Consider the following 27842-nt stretch of genomic DNA (forward strand, 5'->3'; position numbering starts at 1 on the left):
ACTGGAACATGTCCAGAGAAGGGTGATGAATCTTGGTGAGAGGCCTGGAGCACAGCCCTGTGAGGAGAGGCTGAGGGAGCCTGGAGAAGAGGAGGCTCAGGGCTGATCTCATTGCTGTCTACAGCTCCCTGAAGGGAGACTGTAGCCAGGTGGGGTTGGTCTCTTCTGCCAGGCAACCAGCAACAGAACAAGGGGACACAGTCTCAACTTGTGCCGGGGGAGCTATAGGCTGGCTGTTAGGAGGAAGTTGTTGGCAGAGAGAGTGATTGGCATTGGAATGGGCTGCCCAGGGAGGTGGTGGAGTTGCTGTCCCTGGAGGTGTTCAAGCAAAGCCTGGCTGAGGCACTTAGTGCCATGGTCTAGTTGACTGGTTAGGGCTGGGTGCTAGGTTGGACTGGCTGATCTTGGAGGTTTCTTCCAACCTGCTTGATTCTTTGATTCTATGATGTTTTAGTCCATAGTCTCTAGAATCTAAGCCAAAATATGATTAAGATTCCTATTTCTGAATAACAAGTACAATGACAGCTATCCCTATCCTGCACCACCCTGGCTCACTTGTCCATGCACATGTCAAAAATACTTTTTGGAGAAGTCTATCTTGAAGAAACTAGAGTTTCCAAGTGGAGATTTAAAGCCTGGAATCTTACCAACTTTTGTCTTAAGAAGAATATATTAACTAGATAGCAGATTAGTCCCATGGAAATCAGTGACAAAACTCATTCTGCTCACTGTGTTGTTCAGCACAATGTGAAAATGAAAGGGTAAAATTTCGTTACTGACTGCATCTTGACTTTGTGGAAAAAATGAGTTGTGCTTCCATGACTACAAATTCTAGGATAAGACAGTTATTCAGGAGCTGAAAATTGGCATAATTTACTATTGATTTGGAATAAGGTGACTCAAGGTTAAGCAACAAGATTTGGAAACATTTATGGACATACAAAAAAAAGTTTAGGATGTGACATTAAGGCAAATGTTGAGGATATGAGACTGTGTATTAGCAGCAAAAAAAAATCATCATGTGCTCATTTGAGCCTAGCTGGAATATTCTGGTGAGAAGAATTAGATGGTAGGTTGTGAAAAGCAAACAATGGTGATGTCTACTGCACTCATAGGCTTGCTGAGATGTGCAAAAACATGAACACAAAACATAACACAGTTGCAGTGGCTCTCTGTCACAGCTGGTGCCTGTACTTTTCTCCCTATCCTGCTTTCTGTGTAGCTAATCCTTCTGCTTTTTGATCCCCCTGACTGATCCTCCAAACTCACCTTGCACATAAGGTGAAGTCTGGGGTAAGGCAGAGGGTTGGAAAGAAGATGGAAGGGTGGTTGGGAGCTCCTCCTGGGGACTCTGGTTTCGGAGAGGGCTGTTGTGTTTCTGTATGTGCTAGTTTGAGCCTAGCTGGGATATTTTGGTGAGAAGAATCAGATTATAGGATGTGAAAAGTAAACAGTGGTGATGTCTACTGCACTCTTAGGCTTGCTGAGATATATAAAACCAATAACACAAACATAGGTAAGGCTGTTGCTCTTGGGCTTTTGCTGCATGCACTTCTCTCTCTAACCCGCTAATCCTGCTTCCTAACTCCCCTGGCCAGCTCTCCAAACTCACTTTGAACGTAAGGCAAAGTCTGGGGTAAGGTAGAGGGGTGGAAGGGTGGTTGGGAGCCCCTCCTGGGGATGCAGGTTTCTGAGAGGGCTGTTGTGTTTCTGTGTTACTTTTAACTTGTATGATTCTGTCTATAGCTGAGTATATTGTAACTATCTGCTTGTATATTGTGCTAAGCTGTAAATACAAAACTTCATTCCTTAATTTCTAGCCAGCTGAGTCTAGTTTGGGTGATTTCATAAGAGTGGGGGAGTGGGTAACACCCAAACATCACTGGTTGAATGTTATATCTCCAGCATTAAAAATGCTCATTCTTGTTTTGATATTCAGTGTTCAAACTGTCACCAGGTGATGAGGGAAAGTGGCACTTTACATGGACAGAGATGCCTCACCCAAATTAAATTCCCTTTATAGGAACCCCCTAATGATTTTGGTGCAGAACAGCAACTAAGAGCCTGTTGGAGAGGTAGAGTTCTCTTATGACAAGCTGTCTGTTTGTAATGATAAGCCCTCTGGACTCTTGCAAGAGGAAGCTGAGAGAATGGTCATTTGGTCCATAACAATATCTCTGCAGCAATGTCCATATAACATTGAATCAACTAGGATGACTAACTAAAAAAAGTTATATCCAGGCTATGTGCTTTTTACTGATAGCACAAAGGTTATTGTCCAAGATTGTCTTTGAAGGAGAGGCAAATGTTATTTTTGGCTGATAAAGGGGGATTAATGTCATTTGAGAGACAGTGGCACCAGGTTCAAACCAACAACTTTTTTTTCCCTTGTGATACTAATATAGTTACAAAATGTAACTTCCCTTGTGGCAGAAATGTTTTCTAGTCAGCTTTCCTGCTTTTCCTCTGAAGAAGTCACATGTATTATTTTACACAGGGGAGATTGGATTTTACAAGCATATTTTGCTCTTCAAAGAATTAAATATTGTTGTGAAGCATTTTCTTAGCTCCTGGAGGAAAAATAAATTGGCAGAAGCAAAGAATGTTTGCAACCTTTTTCTCAACCTCTTTTCATTTCAGTATTTTAATCAAATTATCATCACAGAAGACAGTCAAACCTTCCACAGAGATGTATGCCAGAGGTCTTATTTTCATCTAATGGAAATTGCAATGGTAGAAAATCAATAATAATATTATTGAATAATATGCAATAATAATATGGCAATCAATAATACTTTATTGATCTTTTCCTGAGCTTAACTTGATGTATTAGCAAAACCTAGGATTATATTTCTGATGCATTTACAATAGAAAAGTGGTTTTCAGTCTGCTGGGAAGGTTATTCACTAATATAGCTCTTAGTGTTAACTGAAGAAGTTCAAGAAGAGAAGATGTGTATATAGATGTATATACATCTGTATTTTCAAAGAGAAGACAAGTACAAAACCCCACAACCAGCAACAGAACAAGGGGACACAGTCCCAAGATGTGCCAGGGGAGGTACAGGCTGGATGTTAAGAGAAAGTTCTTCCCAGAGAGAGTGATTGGCATTGGCATGGGCTGCCCAGGGAGGTGGTGGAGTCACCATCCCTGGAGGTGTTCAAGCAAAGACTGGATGAGGCACTTGGTGCCATGGTCTACTCTACTGGCTAGGGCTGGGTGCTAGGTAGGACTGGATGGTCTTGGAGGTCTCTTCCACCTGGTTGATTCTATGATTCTATGAACTTTACATGGAAGTCAGTGGGAGTTCTGACCTACACAGGCAATTTAAACCTTTGTATTTCTGTGTCAAACTACGTAATATAACTTCTCTTTTCATTTGGGTTTGCTCTGCATATGAAATATTGTTTGTGAGGATTTTTATCATGTATGTCAATCTAAACCAATCTTGTTTGATTGGTGCAGTGGTTTAGCTTATGTCTCTTAAGAAGAAATTTAAAGTAGGAGTCATCTGCTCCTGTGAATGGCTTTTGCTTTGTTAGCAACAGATAATATAAGCACGACTAATACTCCTTGCTGCAGAACTTGAAGAACAAAGGCTAATTAGATGACATAGTCTGTAGGAATGAAAGTGAAATAGAAGTGTAAGGGAAATACTGATAAAATTAGACAGATGATGCACTCTAGACCTCTTCCATTTGTGAAACTTTTTCTCTATGCAAACTTGCCAGAGCTAAATAAAACTATTTAGTGACTCTTGCAAAAGCGTGACATTTGTATTCTTTTTATTCTAGCTCTTAGTAAATGCATTTGGTTTTCTTTTAATAACTAAAGAAAAAAGAGGTGAAAAGAGGACAATAGCTGGCAGGCAGCTATTTTTCTACTTCCAGGAAAGAAGGACATCATTGTACATAATAGTTACTTAGGAAGACAAAAACTGTAACTCTGAATGTCCTTCCTTCCTCTTCTTTCCCTCCAGCTTTATTGCAGAGCATGACATAACATGGCATGGGATATCATAAAATCATAGAATCAACCAGGTTGGAAGAGACCTCCAAGAGCAGCCAGTCCAACCTAGCACCCAGCCCTAGACAGTCATCTAGACCATGGCACTAAGTGCCTCATCCAGGCTTTGCTTCAATACTTCCAGGGACGGCGACTCTAACACCTCCCTGGGCAGCCCATTCCAATGCTAATCACTCTCTCTGACAACAACTTCCTCCTAACATCCAGCCTAGACCTCCCCCAGCACAACTTGAGACTGCATACTCTTGTTCTGTTGCTGGTTGCCTGGGAGAAGAGACCAACCCCCACCTGGCTACAGCCTCCCTTCAGGTAGTTGTAGACAGGCACAATATCCCTTTGGTCACGTGAGGTCAGTTGTCCTGGCTGCATCCCTTCCTAGCTTCTTGTGCACCTCCAACCTACTCAGTGGCAGGGTATGAGATGACCTTGAAACTGAGAGAGCTTTATTCAACAATAACTGAAATATTGGTGTGTCTGAAGTCCAAAACATATCACCATATGAACTGCTATGAAGAAAATGAGCTGTATCCCAGCCAAAACCTGTACAGCATCTGAAAATGAAGGGACAGAGTGAACAGGCAAATGACTGATGGAGGACATATACAATAGGTACTTGCCTTGGCTTGACCAGAAGAGATAAAACATTCCTGTGTGGGCTATCAAGCACTTGTGGCTTCCCTGCAAATGCTTTGTCATACTAGAGCAAGTAACAGACTACAGCTAGCATGGTGTGTTTTGGCACACCTTCAGTGGGCATTGTGGAGAAATATGCAACCTTGGCATTACTGAGGCTATATATGGTCCTCTTTCACATGTTTCTTCTGCAGTTCCTCCTTAGCATATAACAGAATTTCACTTAATGCTTCTTTTTGAATGTGTGTGTGTAGGTGTCCTCTAAGCCTGGATATACAAAACAAGCAAATGCTATTTCTTTCTAGGAGATATGATGCTTGAGTAAAGCAAAGCTTCACATCTTTGCTTTGCAATGTAGATTTATTTCCCTCTCTTACAAAAAGTTATGTTAATACATTGTCAACATTTTTTTTTCTTACTTTAATACAGATAGTTATTGCTGAGGGAGCTGGGGCTGTTCAGCCTGGAGAAGAGGAGGCTCAGGGCAGACCTCATTGCTTTCTACAGCTACCTGAAGGGAGGCTGTAGCCAGGTGGGGGTTGGTCTCTTCTGCCAGCAACCAGCAACAGAACAAGGGGACACAGTCTCAAGTTGTGCCAGGGGAGGTCTAGGCTGGATGTTAGGAGGAAGTTGTTGCCAGAGAGTGATTGGCATTGGAATGGGCTGCCCAGGGAGGTGGTGGAGTCTCCGTCCCTGGAAATGTTCAAGCAAAGCCTGGCTGAGGCACTTAGTGCCGTGGTCTAGTTGATTGTCTAGGGCTGGGTGCTAGGTTGGCCAGGATGATCTTGGAGGTCTCTGCCAACCTGGTTGACTCTATTTTATATTTATTCTATTCTGTTTTGTTCTGTCTCCTGCCTAGAGGATTTCCCTAGGGCTCCCTCCAGTCATGATCCCTGCAACTTGATTTATGTAATCCCTGCTCTGTTCTCATCTCCACGATCCTATTCAATTTGAATTTGTACTTGGAGTTTTGCTTTAAATAATGCAAGCTATGCTTGTCTTGCAGTGTGTTTTTATCTTGCCACCCTCCCCCTCTATACTTTGCATGTTTTTAGAAGTCATCTACTGAAAGGACACAAAACCCCTGCAGGGAATCATAATTGTTCATAATTTCCTATTAATGGAATTTTTTGTCAGTGAATTAAAATTCAGAAGTGAAGTTTTCAGTTAATCAAATACAAAAATTTACCAAAAGGTGCAACAGACCCTGTTAGTTTGATGTTAAGTTCAATTTATTTGACACTGCATTCTCAGCTTTCAGTGCTACAGAGATTTTCTGCCTTAACAATAAAAACTAAACCCCAAGAAGCAATGAGAAGCATGTTCTTGTCAGTTAATCACTGACAGCAAAAATCCTGCTTTCTGGCATTCTTCTACAAACTAAAAGCCATCAACCTGCAGGAAGGCTGCAGAAGTACTGTTTAGAAGAGTCTGTAGCAATAGGATGAGGGGCAGTGGTTTTAAACTGGAGCATGGTAGACTTAGGTTGGAGATAAGGAAGGAGCTCTTTAAAATGAGAGTGGTAAAAACTGGAATAGGTTGCCCAGGGATGTGGTTGAGGCCCTATCCCTGGAGACATTCACCATCAGACTCAATGTGGCCTTGGGCAGGCTGATCATTTAGAGGTGTCCCTGAGCATTGCAGGAGGCTGGACAAGATGACCTTTCAGAACACTTTCCAACCTGATGCAACCTGTGAATCTGTGGCTAAATTTCCAGGTAGCAGCCTCACAGTCTCCAGAATCTGCAGATGTAGAATTGCTGCTGTAACTGCTTAGATGCATTCCCTGTGATCCAAATACCTTTGCTTTAAATGATTATGCCCATTTCTCATTTAGCATGCCCAGGGCATCCACTTAGACTTGCATGATTCATTTTGGCCTCACTTTAGGACAGATTAAAATGTTGTTGCACTCTGAAACAGGAAATTAGAACTAAGAAGGTGTAATTTATTTGAAACCTGTGTAAATGCTATTTAGATTAATGTCCAGCTGGTTTGAAATGGGTTTCTGAAGGCACAGACCAGGACTTGGTCTAGGCTACAGCTGCTACCTCTTGTTGCCATTGAGCATTCCTATATTGGTGCAAACATTCTGCACTGCAGGGCAGCAGTACACAGCAAAAAGAGTTTGTACAGCGTTCTGATGGGACACAATATTTTGACTGCTGGTTTGTTGCATGACACTGAAACTATAAAATGTAGCTCAGTGTATCAATGTTTGCAAATATTTTCAGTCATACAAATCAGAGTCCTGAGTGACTCCGAATCATGAATCATAGAATCAGTCAGGGTTGGAAGGGACCACAAGGATCAGCCAGTTCCAACCCCCCCTTCCATGCCCAGGGACACCCTACCCTAGATCAGGCTGCCCACAGCCTCATCCAGCCTGGCCTTAAACACCTCCAGGGATGGGGCCTCAACCACCTCCCTGGGCAACCCATTCCAGGCTCTCACCACTCTCATGCTCAACAACTTCCTTCTCACGTCCAGCCTGCTCCATTCCCCACCTCCAGCTTTGCTCCATTCCCCCTAGTCCTGTCACTCCCTGAGAGCCTAAAAAGTCCCTCCCCAGCTTTTTTGTAGGACCCCTTCAGATCCTGGAAGGCCACAAGAAGATCACCTCAGAGCCTCCTCTTCTCCAGCCTGTACAGCCCCAACTCTTTCAGTCTGTCCTCATAGCAGAGGTGCTGCAGCCCTCTGAGCATCCCTGTGGCCCTTCTCTGGACATGCTCCAGCATGCCCACATCCCTCTTGTAATAGGGGCTCCAGAATTGGAGGCCTGTGAAGGATAATAGTTTCTGGCATCTTAACCTCTTTTCTCCTAGCGCACTGTCTATAAAATGTAGGCTATGGTCATACTTACTTGTGTGAAACCTGGCATGCAACTTTTGCCTTGGCTGAGCTCTCTGGTCTGACCATCCACCTCCTTCATCACCTCCCATGAAGATAACTTTCCCTTTTGAGCTCCTTTAATGGAACCAGGGAGGTGGATGAGTCGCTGTCCTTGGAGGTGTTCAAGAAAAGCCTGGCTGAGGCACTTAGTGCCATGGTCTAGTTGACTGGACAGGGCTGGGTGCTAGGTTGGACTGGATGATCTTGGAGGTTTCTTCCAACCTGGTTGATTCTATGCATAGATGTTAATCTATAATACAGATTTCCTCATGCTATTTTATTTCAAAAAGGAGTCTCTTATTTTTTAGAGCATTGTCTTGTTTTTAGTCTCTCAATAACCAGTTTCTATTAATAGAGCTGATCAAGAGAAGTGGCTTGCAGATCTCAAAAAGATTAACATTTTCTACATAAGTGTTTTCTTGCTTAAACTTTATGCAAATACTTTATTATTAATGCATTTTAAGACACCACAGGAGGTATATAGACTTTCTTTTTTTCCTTTCTGTGATTAATAGCAGTAATTTGGTTTTAGCTTTCATTCTTAAGTGCTTCAAATTCTGCCAGAGAAAGGAGAAGTAGGATATATGTATTTAAATGTACATATGATGATCAGAGGGCTGCAGTACCTCTGCTACTAGGACAGGTGATGAAAGTTGGGGCTCTTCAGTCTGGAGAAGGAGACCTTATAGTGGCCTTCCAGTATCTGAAGGGGACCTACAGGAAGGCTCAGGGACTATTTACAAGGTCTTGCCATGACAGGACATGGTGTGATGGCTTCAAACTGGCAGAAGGGAGACTGAAACTAGATGTCAGAAAAGGATTCTTTCCAGTGAGGGTGCTGAGACACTGGCACAGGTTGCCCAGGGGGGTTGTGGATGCTCCCTCCCTGGAGGTGTTCAACGCCAGTTTGGATGAGGACCTAAGCAACCTGCTCTAGTGGGAAGTGTCCCTGCCTATGGCAGGGGGTTGGAGCTGGGTGGTCCTTGAGGTCCCTTCCAACCTAGACCATTCTATGATTCTATATAAAGATTATAAGAATTGAAATCCTTATTTGCCGAGTTGGCCTCTCTTCTAGGCCACGTGGGAGAGGGAGAAACACCAGGCTTGCACCAGCGTGATGCATAAAGGTCAATGTGTTTATTGAAGCTAAGCCTGATACCTATATAGTGGAGTTTGGTACAGGGGCATGTACTTTTGACAGGCTTACATAGGCAGAAATGGGCTGACCACATGCACAGAGGCAGACCTGACCAACTACCCCCCTTAATCCCCCTTTGCAGCAACTTAGCCACAACATTGCTTGTTCCCAGGGCTGACTACACACACAGAGGCAGACCTGACCAACTGCCCCCCTTAACCCTCCTTTGCAGCAACTTAGCCACAACATTGCTTGTTCCCAGGGCTGACTACACACACAGAGGCAGGCCTGACCAACTACCCCCTGTAATCCCCCTTTCCAGCAACATTGCTTGTTCCCAGGGCTGACCAGCCTGCCCTGCTTGCACAGCTCAGCTACAGATAGCAGCTCTCTGCCAGCCTCCCAAGGCCACTTTTCTGCAGTTACTCAATCCTGCTTACTCTCCTTATTTTCTCAGACTATTCAATTCTGCTCAACTCTGCTCAATTCTGCCCAAACCCCAGCACTTATTTTTTTTTCAGTCATCTACATCACTATAATTGATCTCTAACATGAAAGTTGTACTTCACAAAATGCTGTTACCTGCATTTCTTTCCATTTTTCATCTTGGAAAAACAATTAATTTTCAACTGAAGTTCTCACTAAATATTTTAAAATTCTTTTGTGTTAGAAACACTTTTTTTCTGTGCCTCAAAAGGTTATGTAATTTATTGCTTTTGAATGAATAGTATTCTCACAGGCAGTTATGCTACTGAAATTTTGATAGAATAACATGTGAGGTAAAAAAAAACAAGTAAAGATGAGTAGATTTACCCTGCTGTGCTAGCTGAGTAACACCCAAACCATCACACCTGCTCACAGAGTTGTGCATTGAAATGCACATTTAAACAGCATTCTAGAATTCTTGTATGTTCTATTCTGTATAAATTCAGTATCATTCAAAAGTCTTCTGTAGCTGCAAATAAAGTGTACTTATTCCCTTTGAACATGATGCTAATAATAATGGAGTGGTAAATGCATACACCAAAGTATTTAGGACATGCACCTATTTTAGGTACCATTTCAGAATAGAAAAGACAGACACCACATATACTGTGTAAACATTTTCACAGAGCAACAGCAATCCCCCTCTTTCCTGACCTTTGAATGACTTCAGTTACTACACTACCTTAAAGATCACAGTGAAAGTAGTGGGGTTTATATCTGTGCTATGCTAAATGTCTCCAAAATTAACTTACTTTTCATATCATATCTTCCATCTTGCATTGTAAAGGGGAGGGGAGAGAGGTTTTCTTCAGTTTTCTTTTCCTGTTACATACTTACATATAGTACTGTTATTCTTTTCCTGTTAAATACTTTTAGTATTGTCAGTATATATAGTGTGTATGTATATATAATATATAGTGTGTTGTATATATATACTAATATATGGTCAGATAAAACTCTTTACTCATTAGCAGCCAAAGAACTGTTAAATAGTAAAGCAAAAGCAGTCTCTCAACACAGTTTAGCCAAAATGATAGTGTGCAACAAATTAATGTAGCATTGTGCACTTATACTCCTGTATTTGCTCTAAAAACCTAACTCAGTTTGTAATATCCTACAGTCACATAGCTACTTACCCTCTCTAAAGTAGCATCAGTTGGAATCAGTGAAAAGTCCCCAAGGTGAAGTCAACAACCGATTAAAGTGATGAGCCTTTATGGTATTATTTTGAAGCACACAACCTGAAATTAGAGGAAATTTAGTGACTGTTGTATATTTTGTTGAAAGAAGGATTGCTCAGACACTTATTAATGACAATCTATGACTGTTGCCTTCTACAGAGCACAAGGAGAGTGATTTCTTTTGAAAAGAAAAGCTGAGTAACTTTCAGCTGAGTAATTAGGTAACTTACGCTGTGCTACACGGAACAGTTTGGATTTGAAGCAGGATTCCAGTGCAGTGAGTGAAGGAAACAGATGGAGTAAGGGGGGGACAGATTGGTACCAAATAATTATAGCCACTGTTTTCAGTACTTGTGCATTAACTGCTGCAAATACATTTATTTTTATTTACTGAAATAGAAAAATCATAGATTATGAAGTTAAAGCATTACAGGGCCTAAAACTACTCTGTGCTGACAGCATATATTTGTAATGGTTAATAAGTTTTCCAAATGGGCTACATCTGAGAGCAACATTTTCTGCAGGCAAGTGCCTGAGAACAAAATTTTCTGTATGCAAGAGTCTGACACCTTGTCCAGCATTTTCATTCTGTTAAGGAGATTTAAAGGTCTCTTATTCAGTAAGGAGGTGAGTTTTTAGCTAGTCTGCCCTACTGGACAGCTGTGAAGCTTTCCCTGTATAACAGAGGTGGGCTACTGAAGTGACACAGTGAGTGTTAGATGGTGATTCTGCTCTGGCAGGGGGGCTGGACCAGGTGATCTTCAGAGGTCACTTCCAGCCCCTGATATTCTAGAATTCTATGCAAGTCTTCAAGCAATAATGAAGAATGGGAATAAGCTGAACTTGGGAGAGCCCAGAGCGGAAGCTAAGAGTGCAGGAGGTCACTTTCTCTCCTGCTGCAGCCTTTAATGGGAAGACAGGAATGGTGGATTAGAAAATCAAACCAAATTTACTATATATACACACACCAGTAGTCTCTTATCTGCTGCATGGCACAGCTGCTCTGTCACATACTTGACCTTGACTTAATTTCGTCATTGCTGTCGTTAAATAGGAAGTTGAGCTGTGAGCCAAATAATTTCTTAACTCCCCTCACCCCACCAGTAGCTGCCAGCTTGTTGCTGGTACTGTTGAATTTTTATAGGAACACCTGTTAGAAATTGGATGCTGCCCATCCAGAAAATGTACACTGATTTTAGAGAAGTCCACTAATGGTGAGACACTCCAAATTGTAGAATGCAAAGAGAAACCACTCTTTAATTCAACATGTTTGCAAAATTAATATAGGTGAAAAACACAGAATCAGTCTCATTCTTGTTGAGTTTCTATCAGCATGTTTTCTTAGAGGCACTGCATGGCTGGTCACTATTATTATAGTGCAGCAGAAGCAAAAGTATGAAAAAGCCTCTAAGTCAAATACCATGGAATTGGCTTTCTGTCAGATTTTATTCTTGGTCTTTTAACATTTTCCTATTAATGGTTTGAATTAAAAATTCAGTTGTATTTTTTTCAAAGTAATTTTATAATTAAAAAAAAAAAAGGTTGATTTTAGGGAGTAGGCTCAATATTTCTGTAATAAAACAAACCCCAAAGGTGTTGCTTTGTTGTCATAAGAAAATCTATTAAATCAGAAGATAATGGAAGAAAATGTGAAATTTTCAACTTTGTTAGCTGATTATAGATTACTATGATTCTATTTAGGGTAAGTATTGCAGTGCTACTGATTGTGAGTGCTAGAGGCTGGGTTACAATCTTTAGCCATCAACAAGCCTCATTCAAAGCCCTATGAGGAGAGGCTGAGGGAACTGGGGGTGTTTAGCTTGGAGAAGAGGAGGCTCAGGGGTGATCTCATTGCTGTCTACAACTACCTGAAGGGAGACTGGAGCCAGGTGGGGTTGGGCTCTTCTCCCAGGCAACCAGCAACAGAACAAGGGGACACAGCCTGCAGTTGTGCCAGGGGAGGTCTAGGCTGGATATTAGGAGGAAGTTGTTGCCAGAGAGAGTGATTAGCATTGGAATGGGCTGCCCAGGAGGGTGGTGGAGTTGCTGTCCCTGGAAGTGTTCAAGGAAAGCCTGGATGAGGCACTTAGTGCCATGGTTTAGTTGACTGAACAGGGCTGGGTGCTAGGTTGGCCTGGATGATGTTGGAGGTCTCTTCCAACCTGGTCGATTTTATGACTCTATGATCTTCTCCCACTGCCTTTAGACAAATTTCTCTTGAGTAGGGATGTAGCCTGCAAATCAGGCAAATGATTGAGAAGAGGTGTGATGGGCTAAATACTAAGGAAGATAGTTTGGCTTGATTTCATGTCTGAAGTGGAAAAGAAATAAATTTTCCAGTTTTAATTATTAAGCACTTGCAATCTTAATTCAGTTTCAGTATGGCTTTATGCAAATGATTTTTTTTTTTTTTGTCCACTGAGACTTCTTATAAAATTCTGTATCTCTGTAGTCATTGAGGTTCTTCTCCTCCTCCACTAATCACTCATTTTCCAGTCTGAGTTTACTTTTGGTTATAGATTTGATATGTATTTTGTCCAGGTTGAGATTGTCCTTTCTCAAACTACTTGATCACTTTTAATTCCCCAGGGGAATGCTTGTAAGTGAAGTAGACATCACCACTTTTTCCTTTTCACAGCCCATAATCTAATTTCTCTCATGAAAATATTCCAATTAGCCTTAAACCAGCACAAGAAAAGAGAGTAGTTGTGTACAAGACTTGCTGTTCACTAAATGTGGGACTCCTTGCCCAGATGTGGGGAGAGAAACAATGTACATGCACCGCAGGGAAGAAGACTCTTTGTACGAACACTACTTAACAGCTTAATAACTTCAGTGTGTTGTTAACATTATTCTTATTCTAAACCTAAATCACAAGGGCTGCACCAGCAACTAGGAAAACAGTAACTCCATCTTAAGCAAAAGCAGTGTAGCATAACCCTGCTATGTTATTATTCTTTCCACCACAGATTAATTGGTCTGCAAATTATACCTTCTTTTCGCTTCATGCATGTCCTTGTGCAAAGATGCTGCTACTGAAGTTCTGGATACGTTTTTGCTTAATGTCAAAGCTCATATTAGTAATCAGTAAGAACTCTGGGCTCTGCCTTGCTGAATCACTGTTAAATAGTTGTGATGGTTTGGGTGTGTTCCCTGCCCCCCCCCCCCACTTTGGAAAATCACCCAGACTAGATTCAGCAGCTCTGGAAATTGAATGAGGCTTTATATTTACAGCTTAGCACAATATACAAGCAGATCATTTACAATCTATACAGCCATACACAGAAACAGACAAGTGAAAAAGTAATACAGAAACACAACAGCCCTCTCAGAAACCTGAGTTCCCAGGAGGAGCTCACAACCACCCTTCCACCTTCCTCCCACCCCTCTACCTTACCCAAGTCTTTAGCTTATCCTCAAGGTAGCTTGAAGGGTCAGCCAGGGGGGTTAGGAAGCAGATGGATTAGTCACACAGATGGCAGGTTAGGTTAGAGAGAAGTGCAGCCCACAAAGCCCAGAAAGTGAATCCCTTATCTATGTGTTGTTGTTCTTATCTATCTCAGCAAGCCTATGAGTGCAGCAGACATCACCATTGTTTCCTTTCACAGCCTGTAACCTAGTTCTTCTCTCCAAACATTCTAGCTAGGTTCAAACTAGCACAATAGTATGTTGAGAAATAAACTTAGAGCTCAACGTAAGAAGTTTTTATCCTGCCATAGAATATTATTGAAATGGTAACCTCTTTGTGATGGGGAAAAAGGAATTACAGTGGCTTGTGGCAGATTTTAACACTTTCGAGCTGTGGCTAAGGCAATTTAGACAAGTTGGCTTGAGTGAATGTAGAGACAAGCTGAGGGCAATGGTGGTTAGGACCATCTAGTTGGTTAGGCAAGAAGGTTTCATAAAACAGTGATTACTAGAAATAAAACTTGAGGAAATAGGATAAAAAATCCAGAGGAACACACAGCAACAAAAGAGAGAAAGAGCATGTGTTGGGACTAAGAGGAGTCTGTTCTGAAGACAACACACACCAGTCAATTGTAGAATCACAGAATGGTTTAGGTTGGAAGAGACCTCAAGGATCATCCAGTCCCAACCCCCTGTCATAGGCAGGGACACATCTCACTAGAACAGGTTGCTCAAGGCCTCATCCAACCTGGCCTTGAACACCTCCAGGGAGGGAGCATTCACAACCTCCCTGGGTAACCTGTGCCAGTGTCTCAGCACCCTCACTGCAAAGAACCCTTTTCTAACATCTAGTTTCAGTCTCCCCTCTGCCAGTTTAAAGCCATCACACCGTGTCCTGTCATGACAAGACCTTGTCAATAGTCCCTCTTGAGCCTTCCTGTAGGTCCCCTTAGATACTGGAAGGCTACTACAAGTGAATATATAAAACTTCCTCAGACAGGTATAAATACAAAATACAGAGCACATGAAGAAATAAGGTGTTAAGCAGCCAACTTGTGTAAGGAAGCTGATTTTGTAATGAACAATGTGTGGAATGGCTGTTCCACAGCAGTAGGAGACAGATGTGTAACTAACTGATTTGAATGAAGAAGATAATTTATTTTCCTCAGTCCTCTTTTCTCCCCCAAATATGCAACTCACTAAAAAATGCATAACAGTGCAGAGGATGGTAGCTGGCGTATGACTTGTTTCATGCCAGCCAGCTTTCACAGACGTTTCCTTGAATCCATTTGTGAGGAAAGGTGTAGGATCATGTCATGTGTGCTTCCATGGGAAAGCAGGCATTGCACTGCCAGAGCAGTTTAGCAAGTTTCAGTACTAATATGTTTAGGCAAACAGAAAACAGTTAAGGTCTCTATCATACTTGCTGTGTTTGTTGATCTAGAAATTACCAACTATACTCAAAATTTCCTTTTTTTTTGGAAGGAACTCTTCTGCTGTTCTTATTTTCCATAGCTGTTTTTGTAAACCTAGAATTGCATCTCAAGTGTTAATTTGTTCTGATGATATTTGCATTGGGAAATGCCATGTATTTCAGGAGAAATTTTATTCCTAGATCCTGAACTGCAGCTCTTTTCAGCAGATTTTATCCTTGCAAAACTGAACAACATGTACCCAATTCTAAAGCTTAAACCTGCTGGGAAATGCCTCTATTAAAACTTGGCCTCAGAGTTAGGAAAAAAACACCCTGAAGCTAATTTAAACTAATCTAATAAAGAGTAGTGTGTGTGTGTATGACAATGTAAGGTTGATAAAGCCCACTATAAATCTCCACTTACTCTGTAATGACTGCTATGTGGTACAAGTAGGGCATCTGTTTGCTGCCTGAGCTGAAGTAGTTGCTTCTTCAGTTAGCAGCAGAGACTTTTGACCTCTGCTAAATAGCTGTTCCCTGCAAAGCCACCCTTACTAAACTGAAGCTTTACTGTGTTTAGATTAATAATGACCTAAGTCCAGTCCCACAGCCCACAATTATTTGAGGTAGTTTTTCATAGTGATGAAGTCAGCAGAACTTCTCAGCACAGGCTGGGGGCTCAGAATGGGCTCCTTTTGTTTGTTGGGCACCATAATTTCATGTCAGCTTGACTTCTAATTATGTTCCCTCATGTCTCACTAAGTTTTTATCTGCTTTATAGTGCAGTGACAAAGGCCAAGTATGTTTTAAACAGAGGCTTATCATAATATTTCAAAGACTCATTAAAACTTTTGGCCAGTCTAGTCTGGAATTTAATCTTCTTTTAATGCATTTCCATTTTCTCTATATTGCCTACACATGCTGAATTTAGAGGAAACTTTACTTCATAAAGCCTCTGCTTTAGTTACAGTAATTTTACACTTATGTCATCATTGCTGTAAGAGATTTGCATTGAGTATAGACTTTAGCTTGCATCTTGCTCTATGTCCAACCAAAACATGAATTCTCTGCCAAAGCACTTTCATTCTCTTCTTTCAGCTAAAACACTCCTGATGAGAAATGGTTTGTCTGTTTTCTTGCAAGTTCTTATTCTCTCCTGCAACAAATTTAAACTATACTTTTCCTGCTTTGTAAAATTGAATCAGATGCTTGCAGAATACAACATCCTTAGAGTTGTAAATAACACTCATCCTCCTATCAAATACTAAGTAATCACAGAATCCTGGAATCAACCAGGTTGGAAGAGACCTCAAACATCATCCAGGCCAACCTAGCACCCAGCCCTAGACAACCAACTAGACCATGGCACTAAGTGCATGATCTGCTCTTCTTGAACACCTCCAGGGACGGCAACTCCACCACCTCCCTGGACAGCCCATTCCAATGCCAATCACTCTCTCTGCCAACAACTTCCTCCTAACATCCAGCCTAGACCTCCTTCAGCACAGCTTGAGACTGTGTCCCCTTGTTCTGTTGCTGGTTGCCTGGCAGAAGAGACCAACCCCACCTGGCTCCAGCCTCCCTTCAGGTAGTTGTAGGCAGCGATGAGGTCAGGAACCATTGTTTCACAGTAATAAACTGTTACTGTTTCACAGTGCTGGCAATGAAAATAAACTCTGCTACCTGTTACAAAAAATAAAGTTCTTAATTCTTCCTTAAAAAAAATTAGTAAAGAAATTAGAAATAGTTTGGGAAGTTTTTGAAGTGTTAGTGTTTAATGCTTAAGTTTATAAATCTCAAAGTATGAAAAGAAATCACTGTAGCTGCTTTTGCAGTAGCAGGAATGAAATTTAAGAGCTGTTTACAAAACTAAATGTTCATTAACATCTGGCTGGACTAGATGATCTTTCGAGGTCCCTTCCAGCCCCTGACATCCTGTGATTCTATGATGAATTTAGTATTAATGATGGCCAAGCAGTAATTTTATCTGCAGTGAACTAAGAAGGTGCATTAACTTCAAAGCATTGCTAGTGTCATTTATCTCACGAGTGGGAATTTATACATGCATCCATTAGCCTCACACAAACCTTGTGCTCTTTTTACAGAAAAACAGAGTAAAGAAGTAATGGTGCTATAATTAATCTTACATCAATCTAATCAGGTTCTTTCTGTTACTTAAATCCTCATGTAATTTACATTCTTTCCACAAAGAAGATCATAGATGGTGGCGACCTGAATGCTGCTTGCTGAAGGATAATTATAACTATGCAGACATATTTTTGGTTCAGAATATGAGAAACTGGTGCTAGCTGAGCATTATTCTAGATCTCTTTCTCAGTCAGTCCATTCAGTTGCTTCTGAATCATTGAATCCTTCTCCCATTCACCTCCCTTCTAGAATGCAAGTGCTCTAGGTATGTGCACACTATAGCGCAGCGCTCTGCTGATACAACACGAAAGAAGGTAACCAGGGACTAAAGCAGGTTTAGTGAGGAATAGCTCTTTTATCCATTTCTCACAGTCTTTCAAAATTCTATTCAAACCCAACATTATTTGGCCTTATAAATATCTTTCTTAGTCTGATAGATGACAGCAAGAATAACAGAGAGATTAAAGAACACAGCCCATAGAATGTGGACAGGATGAGGCACTTAGTGCCATGGTCTGGTTGACTGGATAGGGCTGGGGCATAGGTTGGACCGGATGATCTTGGAGGTCTCTTCCAACTTGATTGATTCTATATTCTATGGAATTCTATATTCTAGCACTTTCTATTCTGTGCTTAGAAACTGGCATGGCTGAGAGAGTTAATGCAGCTTTCATCTATGTTTTATTTTCACTATTATCTCTCTAGAGCTACCTAAAAAGAGGTAGTAATGAGGTTAGTATTGGCCTCTTTTCCCAAGTAATTGACAACAGGACAAGAGGAAATGGAAGTGTTTAAGAGGAGGCTGGATGAGGGTTAGTTAATTAGAAGGGTTAGGTGATAGCTTGGACTCGATGATCCCAGAGGTCTTTTCCAACCTGGTTGATTCTGTGAAGTGAATTAAAAGGTGAATCACTCAGAACAATTAAGCTTGTATAACTATAGCACTGTAGAATGGTTTAGGTTGGAAGGGACCTCAAGGATCAGCCAGTTCCAACCCCCTGCCATAAGCAGGGATACCTCCCACTACAACAGGTCACTCAAGGCCTCATCCAACCTGGCCTTGAACACCTCCAGGGAGGGAGCAGCTACAACCTCTCCAGGCAACCTGTTGTAGTGTTTCACTACCCTCACTGTAAAGAACTTGCTCCTAACATCTAGTCTAAATCTCCCCTCTTCCAGTTTAAACCCATTACCCCTCATCCTGTCATTACAAGACCTTGTCAATAGTCCCTCCCCGTCAGATACTGGAAGGCCACTACAATGTCACCTTGAAGTCTTCTCTTCTCCAGACTAAAGAGCCCCAACTCTTGTAGCCTGTCCTCATAGCAGAGGTGCTCCAACCCTCTGATCATCTTCATGGCCCTCCTCTGGACTCACTCCAACAGTTCAGTGTCCTCCTTGTGTTGGGTATATGTTCTGAGACTATGTTTCTGGACTGTGATACCTGTATGGTGAGAGCAGAAATTAACTAGCACTATGTGTGGACTTCACAAAGAGATCTGTTTGACTTGTATCTTTTCTGTACTTTGTAGAAAAGGTTGGTTTCTGAGTGACTTCCATTTGGGAAATAATTTCTGCTTAGGATATCAGATCCATTCTTTGGATGTGTTTGTGCATGGTATGGCTTCTGTAGAATCATAAAATCAACCAGGTTGGAAGAGACCTGCAAGATCATCCAGTCCAACCTATCACTTACACCTGTTTTGTGACTGCATGCTTATCTGCTTATCACCAATTCCTGTCTGAGCACCCTGCATTGTACAGTTACACTGGGTTTTGCCCACTTAACTTCCTTACTGGCAAGACTCCCACTTTTCTAGCTCTTGCATTCCATGATTTCTTCAATTCTTGACTTAATATCATCTTGCTAGATTTTTTTACCTATTACAAGGGAAGTTGAGCAGAGACAGCTGATGTAAGGCTTAACACTTAGGTTACTGCTGTGGTCTGTTGTTTTCTGTGCTCTCTTTTAATCTTGTTCATTCATGTAGGTTTTTTATAATTTTAGGTATTGGAGGCTTTATATAAGTAAGTTTTAAGCTCTGTAACCCCTACAAATACAATTTGAAACTTACAACCAAAATTGGTTGACTTCCTTGTAAACACTTTTGATTGAAGGACCTGAAAACCTAAGGCAAATACCTTATAAAATATCACAATATTTTTAACAGAAGCACAAATTATTATTATTATTATTATTATTATTATTATCATCATCATCATCATCATTATTAGTAGTAGTATATTACAGATAGTTACAACAAAGACAAGCAAAGAGTTGTGGAGAAGTCAGGGAAATGAGTAGATATTTTGCCTGTCAGCAGAAATAGTTGGTGTATTTCAGTTTGAATTTTACTTAGCAAGCTCTAAAAAGTGAAGCTAGGTCTCTGGGTTGTTCTAAAATGTAAATGTGTCAGCATTAAAAATAGATGGAGATATATCCTCATATGAGAGAATGGAGAAAAAGCCAACAAATCCCCAACAGTGAGGTAAATCAGTATATCCTTAAGTGGTAGCAATCAGATCTTAAGGGGTACCAGATGACTTGTTATGAATTCATCCTTTCCCACAAATCCTATAGAATTTTGTCTTGCAATGCCACTGATGTATGTTACATCATCAGTATCATTATGATTGCAACTGTAGCTATGATCTGTTCAACCAACCAATGAAATGGCACAGGGGTTTTAATTGAACTGTGGTGCTCACTGGCTTTTTTGGCTGTGTAAATAACAAACCACTCAATGGAAAACTAAATTAAACCACAGAATTTTGGGTCAGAAGCCCTCAACAGGGAAATGTCCTCAGTAAAGCTCAGTCTGATCTTGCATTCACTTCTAAAGCACACAACTGTAATCCTGTCAGCAAAGGGAGTCATCTAGTTAAAAGTAAACTATCTTTGTGTACATACAGTAAATCAAGATTTTCCTATTACTGAGCTGTGCTGGGATTTTAGCACTGGAGTTCCATGTGAAGAAGTTAACTTTTGGCTATCCAAGTCAAAGCGTTGGACTAATTGTTCACCTTTTGTTTCATTCACCTTCTACAGCTACAAATCTTTTTCACATTGCTCTGTATATGAAGCAGTAAGCTTAGCCCCATTAAAAAGATGAAGTCTGGAATATATAATTTCAGTTTTCATACTTGTGCATTTATTGCTTGTTTTTTTACACGTGGTTTTGAAACTACATGAGGTGTAGCAGCTGGTGCCTTTAAAACTGGGAAGTTCTCCTCAACAGAAGGCCCCTTGCTGATGTGTTTATTTCCATGCATTATGATTTTTTGACACTATATTTCCATAAGTTTGCAAATAGAGCTTCCTTCCCTACCCAATTGTTCTTTCTCATTTGGCAACCTGTACCTCTGTCTTACTCTACCATAGTTGCTTTTGTTGCTTACAGGACTAATTCCATAATTTTTTCTCAAATACCTTCCTAATAATTATTCTTCCCCCAGGCAACCAGCAAGAGAACAAGGGGATACAGTCTCAAGTTGTGCCAGGGGCATGTCTAGGCTGGATGTTAGGAGGAAGTTCTTTCCAGAGAGAGTGATTGCCATTGGAATGGGCTGCCCAGGGAGGTAGTGGAGTCTCCAGCCTTGGAGGTGTTCAAACAAAGCCTGGATGAGGCACTTAGTGCCATGGTCTAGTTGACTGGATAGGGCGGGTGCTAGGTTGGACTGGCTGATCTTGGAGTTCTCTTCCAACCTGGTTGACTCTGTGATTCTAAAGTGCATTTTGCAAGTGACAGGAGCAAAAATATGAAGGAGAGTTTTAAGCCAAGCTCAAGAACAAAGATTATGAGGGAGATGTAAGTACTACTTAAATAAGATTACTTCTTTTATGGCTGTAAGAGGGGAAATAAAACAATTGAACAAATGTGTTGCTATCTCCTACTTGTCTGTGAAACAGTAGCATCAGCATTTTTTTACTTAAATTTTATTGAAAATAAAACCCTGCCACTGCAGTGCACAGGAAAGGCAGCATTCAGAGGATGAAAGTTAGCTGGATAGAGGAAGACTGTAATGTTTGTAAATCCATTTTCCTTTGTCAGAGAAAGTGAAAGAAGGCCGAGGTCTAATGGTAACAAAAGTAGAGTGGAGAACTGAATTTTCTGCTTAATTCTCTCACTGATTCCTGCATGATCCCAGGCCAATTGGTTCAGTCAAAATTTTCACAAGCAGCTGCTGTGGATTCTAAGCACTCAGTCTGACATAGAGGATTAGGTTTGCTGAACTATCTGAAGGGGAGGATGTAGCTAGGTGGGGGTTGGTCTCTTCTCCCAGACAACCAGCAACAGAACAAGGGGACACAGTCTCAAGTTGTGCTGGGGGAGGTACAGGTTGGATGTTAATGGAAATTCTTCACAAAGAAAGTGATTTGCCATTGGAATGGGCTGCACAGGGAGGTGGCAGAGTCACAGAGTCGGGAGGTGTTCAAGCAAAGCCTGGATGAAGCACTTAGTGCCATGGTCTAGTTGGTTGGACAGGGCTGGGTGCTAGGTTGGCCTGGATGATCTTGGAGGTCTCTTCCAACCTGGTTGATTCTATGATTCTGTGATTCTAAGTTTTAAGAATTTATAGCTAATTTTGAAATCTCCAGCTCTAGACAAATGTTGAAAAAATAGGGACTCTAAGAAATAAGGTAATGATCATTTCATATTAGGCACCCAAACTTGTCTGTGTTTAAGGATATATTATTATGGCATGGTACCTCATTGTGTACCAGAGATACTAATACCATTCATGTCACAAGAGTATTATAAAATGGAACCACTTTTGTGAAGTCAGATACTGTAGCCTCAGTGGAGCACTTCAGTCTGCTGAGGAAAACAGTAGTGTACTCATAGAAATATTTGAATGCTGCAACAGGCAAAGGGGACACACGTTGAACCAAGCACATTTTTAAATGGCAGATTGGAAAACTGCCCATTAAATGAGTACTGGCCCTCTTGTGACTCGAATGAGGCAGGTGGAGAAAAAGTTGGAGAGGAAAAGTGTGCTCTCACAAGATGAAAAGCCACATTTCAGCCCAAATAGTTTAAAAGTTTGGCTAAGCTCCTAGCAACTGGACACAAACTCTTAGAGTGAGACATTCTGGGAAGCTGGAATGTAGTCTTGTTTGCTGTGTCAAACCTAAGGTACATTTTTTAGCCAAGTCTTCATGAAACTGCTGAAGCACTTTGCAAACTAATACAAGACAATTTGAACCAGTATTCCAGTGCTGGAGGACAAAAATCTTTTGAAGGCCTTGGTTTATGTTGCAGGAAGTTTAAGACAGAAGTTCCCTTTGGAAACACTGAGTTTCTTTGCTATTGTTGTGCAAAACAAGAATTAGGAATGTGACTAAATCTTTATTTGGACAAGATCTTTGCATGAATTTAGTTATAATCACTCAAGTTGTGATCTCAGACTTGGTGCCATTTAGTCAGTAGTTAAGTGCATGTGCTGTAGTTACATTTCATTGCACTCTCAGATTCCTAGCTATTATCTGGCAGTTGATTGCTACTATTTGGCATAGCTTCCAAAAAACAGAAAGTCAAAAACCGAATTTGGTTGACAATCAGCAACACAGCACATTGTTACACAAGATGTTACTGCATCCAGTTCTGGAGCCCCTATTACAAGAAGGATAAGGATGTGGATGTGATGGAACATGTTCAGAGGAAGGGCCACGAGGATGCTCAGAGGGCTACAGTACTTCTATGAGGCCAGACTGAAAGAGTTGGGGCTGTTCAGTCTGCAGAAGAGGAGGCTCCCAGGTGACCTTCTTGTGGCCTTCCAGGATCTGAAGGGGGCCTACAAAAAAAATGGGGGGGGACTTTTTAGGCTCTCAAGGAGTGACAGGACTGGAGGGAATGGAGCAAAGCTGGAGGTGGGGAGATTCAGACTGGAGGTGAGGAGGAAGTTGTTGAGCATGAGAGTGGTGAGAGGCTGGAAGGGTTGCCCAGGGAGGTGGTTGAGGCCCCATGGCTGGAGGTGTTTAAGGCCAGGCTGGATGAGGCTGTGTGCAGCCTGCTCTAGGGTAAGGTGTCCCTGGCAATGGCAGGGGGGTTGGAACTGGCTGATCCTTGTGGTCCCTTCCAACTCTGACTAATTGTATGATTCCATGAAGACAAGAACGCAATAAATGCCAATTCACACACACAAAAACTGTGTGTCTCTTCCAACCTGGTTGATTCTGTGATTCTATGACATCAAGTTGTTCTTTTCCCTCTCTTAACAGGGAAAGTAACTTTGGTTTCTTTTCTGTATTGATGCTGATGATTTTCATAAAAATGTGTGTGTGATCTTTAGGAAATCTTTCAAATCTGGCTTAATTTATCATCTAAAAATGACAAATATTTTTAAGCATTCAATTAAAAGTTAAAGAAAGATGGATTACATGATTGCATAGTATTAATTCCTTTGAAAGAGCAGATAAAAAAGACCGAGTTTTGCTGTTGTGAATCATAGAATCAACCAGGTTGGAAGAGACCTCCAAGATCATCCAGGCCAACCTAGCACCCAGCCATATCCAGTCAACTAGACCATGGCACTGAGTGCCTCATCCAGGCTTTTCTTGAGCACCTCCAGGGCTAGAGACTTCACTACCTCCCTGGGAAGGGGAGGGCATGATTCTATGATAATTAAGCTCCAGGAGAACAAATGTCAAAGAGAGAATGAAGAATCTATTATGGACTGTTGTTGGTGCAATATGAATATGTGGTCAACTACGATGCAACTGAAAGAAATCTGCTCCAGGTGACAAAAGAGATCAAACTAGTTTTGTGCATGTTTTGTTTTATGGAAATCTCTTCAATGTAAATCTAACTAATCTTTGATCTGGTTGGAGGTGTCCCTGTTCACTCTAGTGGGGGTTGACAAGGTGACCTTTGAGGGTCCCTTGCAGCCCAATGCCAACTGGGCATCTGTGTAAACTGTCAGGAGTGACAAGAGTCAGAACTAACGCTGCATTATGCACTTCACTATGAACTGCAGTGCCACAGGGAGGCACAACTGTGGTGATGAGCAGTTTTTTCAGTAACCTGTGGGTAAACTGAACCATATCTTAGAACCTGACATTTTCTTATTAATAGGTGGGCACAGTGGATACATGGAAAGACTTCAAAGCTACCTTTTTCTGGTTTTTAAATTTTAAAAAAAATCCCTGGGGACTGTGAGTAGCTAATTTGTTTCCTTCATTTGTACTTCATGTGGCCTTTGCCATCTCTAGGCCCCTTTCATTCAACTCTAGGGGGAAGGAAGAACTTTAAGCACAACAGATGTACTAAACCTGGAACACAGTCCTATAAGGAGAGGCTGAGGGAGCTGGGGGTGTGCAGCCTGGAGAAGAGGAGGCTCAGGGCTAACCTCATTAGTCTCTACAGCTACCTGAAGGGAGGCTGTAGCTAGGTGGGGGTTGGTCTCTTCTGGTAGCAACCAGCAACAGAAGAAGGGGACACAGTCTCAAGTTGTGCTGGGGGAGGTCTAGGCTGGATGTTAGGAGGAAGTTGTTGGCAGAGAGAGTGATTGGCTTTGGAATGGGCTGCCCAGGGAGGTGGTGGAGTTGCCATTCCTGGAGGTGTTCAAGAAAAACCCTGGATGGGGCACTTAATGTCCTGGTCTAATTGACTGGATAGAGCTGGGTGCTGGATTGGACTGGATGATCTTGGAGGTCTCTTCCGACCTGGTTGATTCTGTGACATCAGTAGGAAACAATAATTGGAGAAACCTCAAGTGTCAGGCAGAATGAACAGGGCTTTTTTGTTCCTTAAATGGCAGAATTATAATTTGTGGTTTATTACAGCCAAGTGGAGACAGTGGTATAGAAAATAATTCAGAAAATCAAACCAAACTTCATCCTCAAAGGACTATGTAGCCAACACTACCTTTCAGTCCATCAATCAAAATTTCCTCTATTTCTCCAGTCTATGCAACTGCTTAGTTTTCTAAGTTTTCTCAGAACAGAAACCTTGCCTTTTTGTTTTGTTTTTGTCCTCAGTCCTCATTCATCCTTATATACAAACATAATAAATACATAATTATGTAAAAATGTAAGGGAAATCTTCCCTCTTTAAACATGCCCATAACTGAAGGTGAAAAACCTTCATCCTGCTGAGCAGCTGTCAACAACAAAGTTCTGAATTGATATTAAGCATCTTTCAGCAAATGTTATCCACACCTGAATATGAACTTCTGTTTTCTGTAGGATATTTTAATAAGCAACATTTCTGTATAAGTAATCTTTTTATCAGCAGTGTTTGGAATTACTCAGTAGATTGCCAAAAGGAGAAGGAAATAATTTAGGCACTGTAGTGTTGCAAGGTGACATGCAATTATAGACCTACAGCAGAGTCAGCTAGTTAGATATTATGAAATGTTAACTTCAAGGAAGTTTGTTTCAATGCTGAGGAAAGAAGACTACAAAGCCTAAAACATGTAACTGACTGCAAAATTATTCTGTCTTTTGACAACCAAAGGAAAAATAGCTCTGTCCCATTAGATCCAAAGCTGAAATTGTCTTTGAGATTCTTCATAAACAAAAGAGAATTCTGATTTCTTGCAGTGAATCATACACATGTCTATTCTGCATGTATTCTTTCCAGCAGTTGGAAGTAAGCTTGGTAGAATTTTCTTTCCATGCTCAGTATCACTTAGCTGAATTTCTGTGGCAATGTCATTTCAGGCTTGTTCATAGTTTTTTGAAGGACTCTTGACAGATTTAGATTGTTCTGATGCTCTGCCATGGTGCATCACTGTCATGGTAGGTCTGATGGGCCAGAAACAGGCTTATACATGTGCTGGCTTGCCCAGGCATGTTTTTCTCCTGTGGTAAACAAGGTACACACACTTAGCTTGTGCCTGCCTTGTGCAAGGCCTATGCTTTTCCCAAATTTGTGTAAAGCAAGCCTATGGCTTCACCTAATACAGCTAAGCTTGGCTAACTGCCATTCTGATTGGCTATCTGTGTCCAAAGGCCCATTAGTCTTGGCTGCACTGACAAAAGCAACACACAGGTAAATGCAGTGTGGTCTGCCATTCTATTCATGCCTGCTGTTGCCTTCTGCCATTGCTTACTCCTTATTGTTTGCCTGGGAACTCCACTGTTGCAAGTTTACCAGGAACAGACTCTAGATGCCTGCACACAATCGGCCTGCATAGCCAAGGTGACATCATGCTGAAACTGCATATGGCAAGACATCCTGCCTGCACCTGAAAGTCTCCTGCCAAGATGGGTAGTCCTGGAGATACACAGATCATCCAGAGGACTAGGTCAGAGATTGTCTGCCTCCCTTCCCCAGCACTCTGAAGCTTGGGAAGAATCACAAGTCTCAGCAGTTGACAGAATTCCCTGACAGCATTTGGGTACTGTCTGAACCTGTAGTTAGTCCTGTGAGTTGGGTAATAATATTTTGTGAGTAAATGCTTAAAAGCCTCTTTGTAATTCACCACTGCCTTCTGCCATAAGCAGAAAGGAGCTCCTTGAGTCCATCCAGTGGGCAAGCCATGCATTGACTGCAAGCAGTATGTGGCCACAAGAACCTTCTCTTCCAGTTCAATTGATGTTTATGTATTTTGCTGGTTATGACTAGATCTGGTTATTATCTGTAAAATATTTCCATAACCATGTGAAGAATTGATTATTACTAAAATTAGTGATCAGGGGTCATGAGAGTTCTGAGTATCAAAATTAAGAAACAGTACTAGTGTGGGGAAAAATACAACCTCGCATTAATTAATTTGCCCTTCATAACATGCACCTGTCCTGACAACACAGAGAAAAATGCATCTCAATTCACTGGAGCTCTAGAGTTTATTTCAAAGGTCTTAGTGTCAGTTTTCACACTTAACTCCTGTATTTCTAAAGAAAACTGTAAATGGGAAAAGGAAAATCCCGGAGTATATATTTAGTTTTGTATAGGGTTAACACTCCTGGGGGAGTGACCCTGAACCTGACCCTAGGGGTCTCGGCCCCTCCTCAGGGGTGGGCCACACTCCAGGTGATGGTTAGCCCACTCCCCCCCACTTCCTGTGGTATAAAAGACAGGAGTTCTCCTGTCTTTTCCTCTTTTTCGCCCTCTTGCTCACTACCTGCGTTCATGACCGCACACACACACTGATACTGTATACCAGCCACGAGGCAGAGACACCATCACACTACTCGGGTTGTATCCATCCCTGTTTTGTATTTTGCTGTTTTTCCCTTCCTTATCCTTTGTAAACTCCCCTACCTCCAATCCCTTTTTTTTTCTAAGTTATTGTTAAACTTTTCCTTTTTAACTTCCAAATCGAGTGAGATTGATTTATTGGGGTGTCCCTACCTTTTATCTCTCTCCCTGTCTTTTGGGGAAAGGAGGGGGAGGAGGGGAGGGCACTCTATAAACTCTATAAATTCTATAAATTGTCATTGGGTCTACCAAATTTATAAGAGTCTCTGGGAACTTGCATTTGAACCCAAGACAAGTTTATAGTGGATTTTTATTTCCACTGTCTGATGACATGAAGTGGCCAGGAAACATACCTGAAGAAATTACCT

At 41.4% G+C, this 27842-nt stretch overlaps 1 protein-coding gene and 1 long non-coding RNA gene across 7 annotated transcripts in view; one reads left to right on the forward strand and one right to left on the reverse strand.

The window, feature by feature from the left end:
- The window catches only part of LOC135186174 (uncharacterized), a 250372-nt gene that overhangs the window by 85591 nt on the left and 136939 nt on the right, over positions 1-27842 (forward strand). The window lies entirely within an intron of this gene.
- Positions 1-27842, reverse strand: part of B3GALT1 (beta-1,3-galactosyltransferase 1) — a 232434-nt gene that overhangs the window by 64885 nt on the left and 139707 nt on the right. For 4 of the 5 annotated variants that reach the window (XM_064163625.1, XM_064163632.1, XM_064163647.1 and 1 more), the window contains one exon: positions 10312-10416. The exons of the other annotated variant lie outside the window; for it this stretch is intronic. The gene's annotated coding sequence lies outside the window, so the exon portion shown is untranslated. The remainder of the gene's footprint in view (positions 1-10311; positions 10417-27842) is intronic. 5 annotated transcript variants of the gene reach the window in all.

Source organism: Pogoniulus pusillus, chromosome 2 (genome assembly GCF_015220805.1).
Source record: "Pogoniulus pusillus isolate bPogPus1 chromosome 2, bPogPus1.pri, whole genome shotgun sequence".
Taxonomy (NCBI): Eukaryota; Metazoa; Chordata; class Aves; order Piciformes; family Lybiidae; genus Pogoniulus; species Pogoniulus pusillus.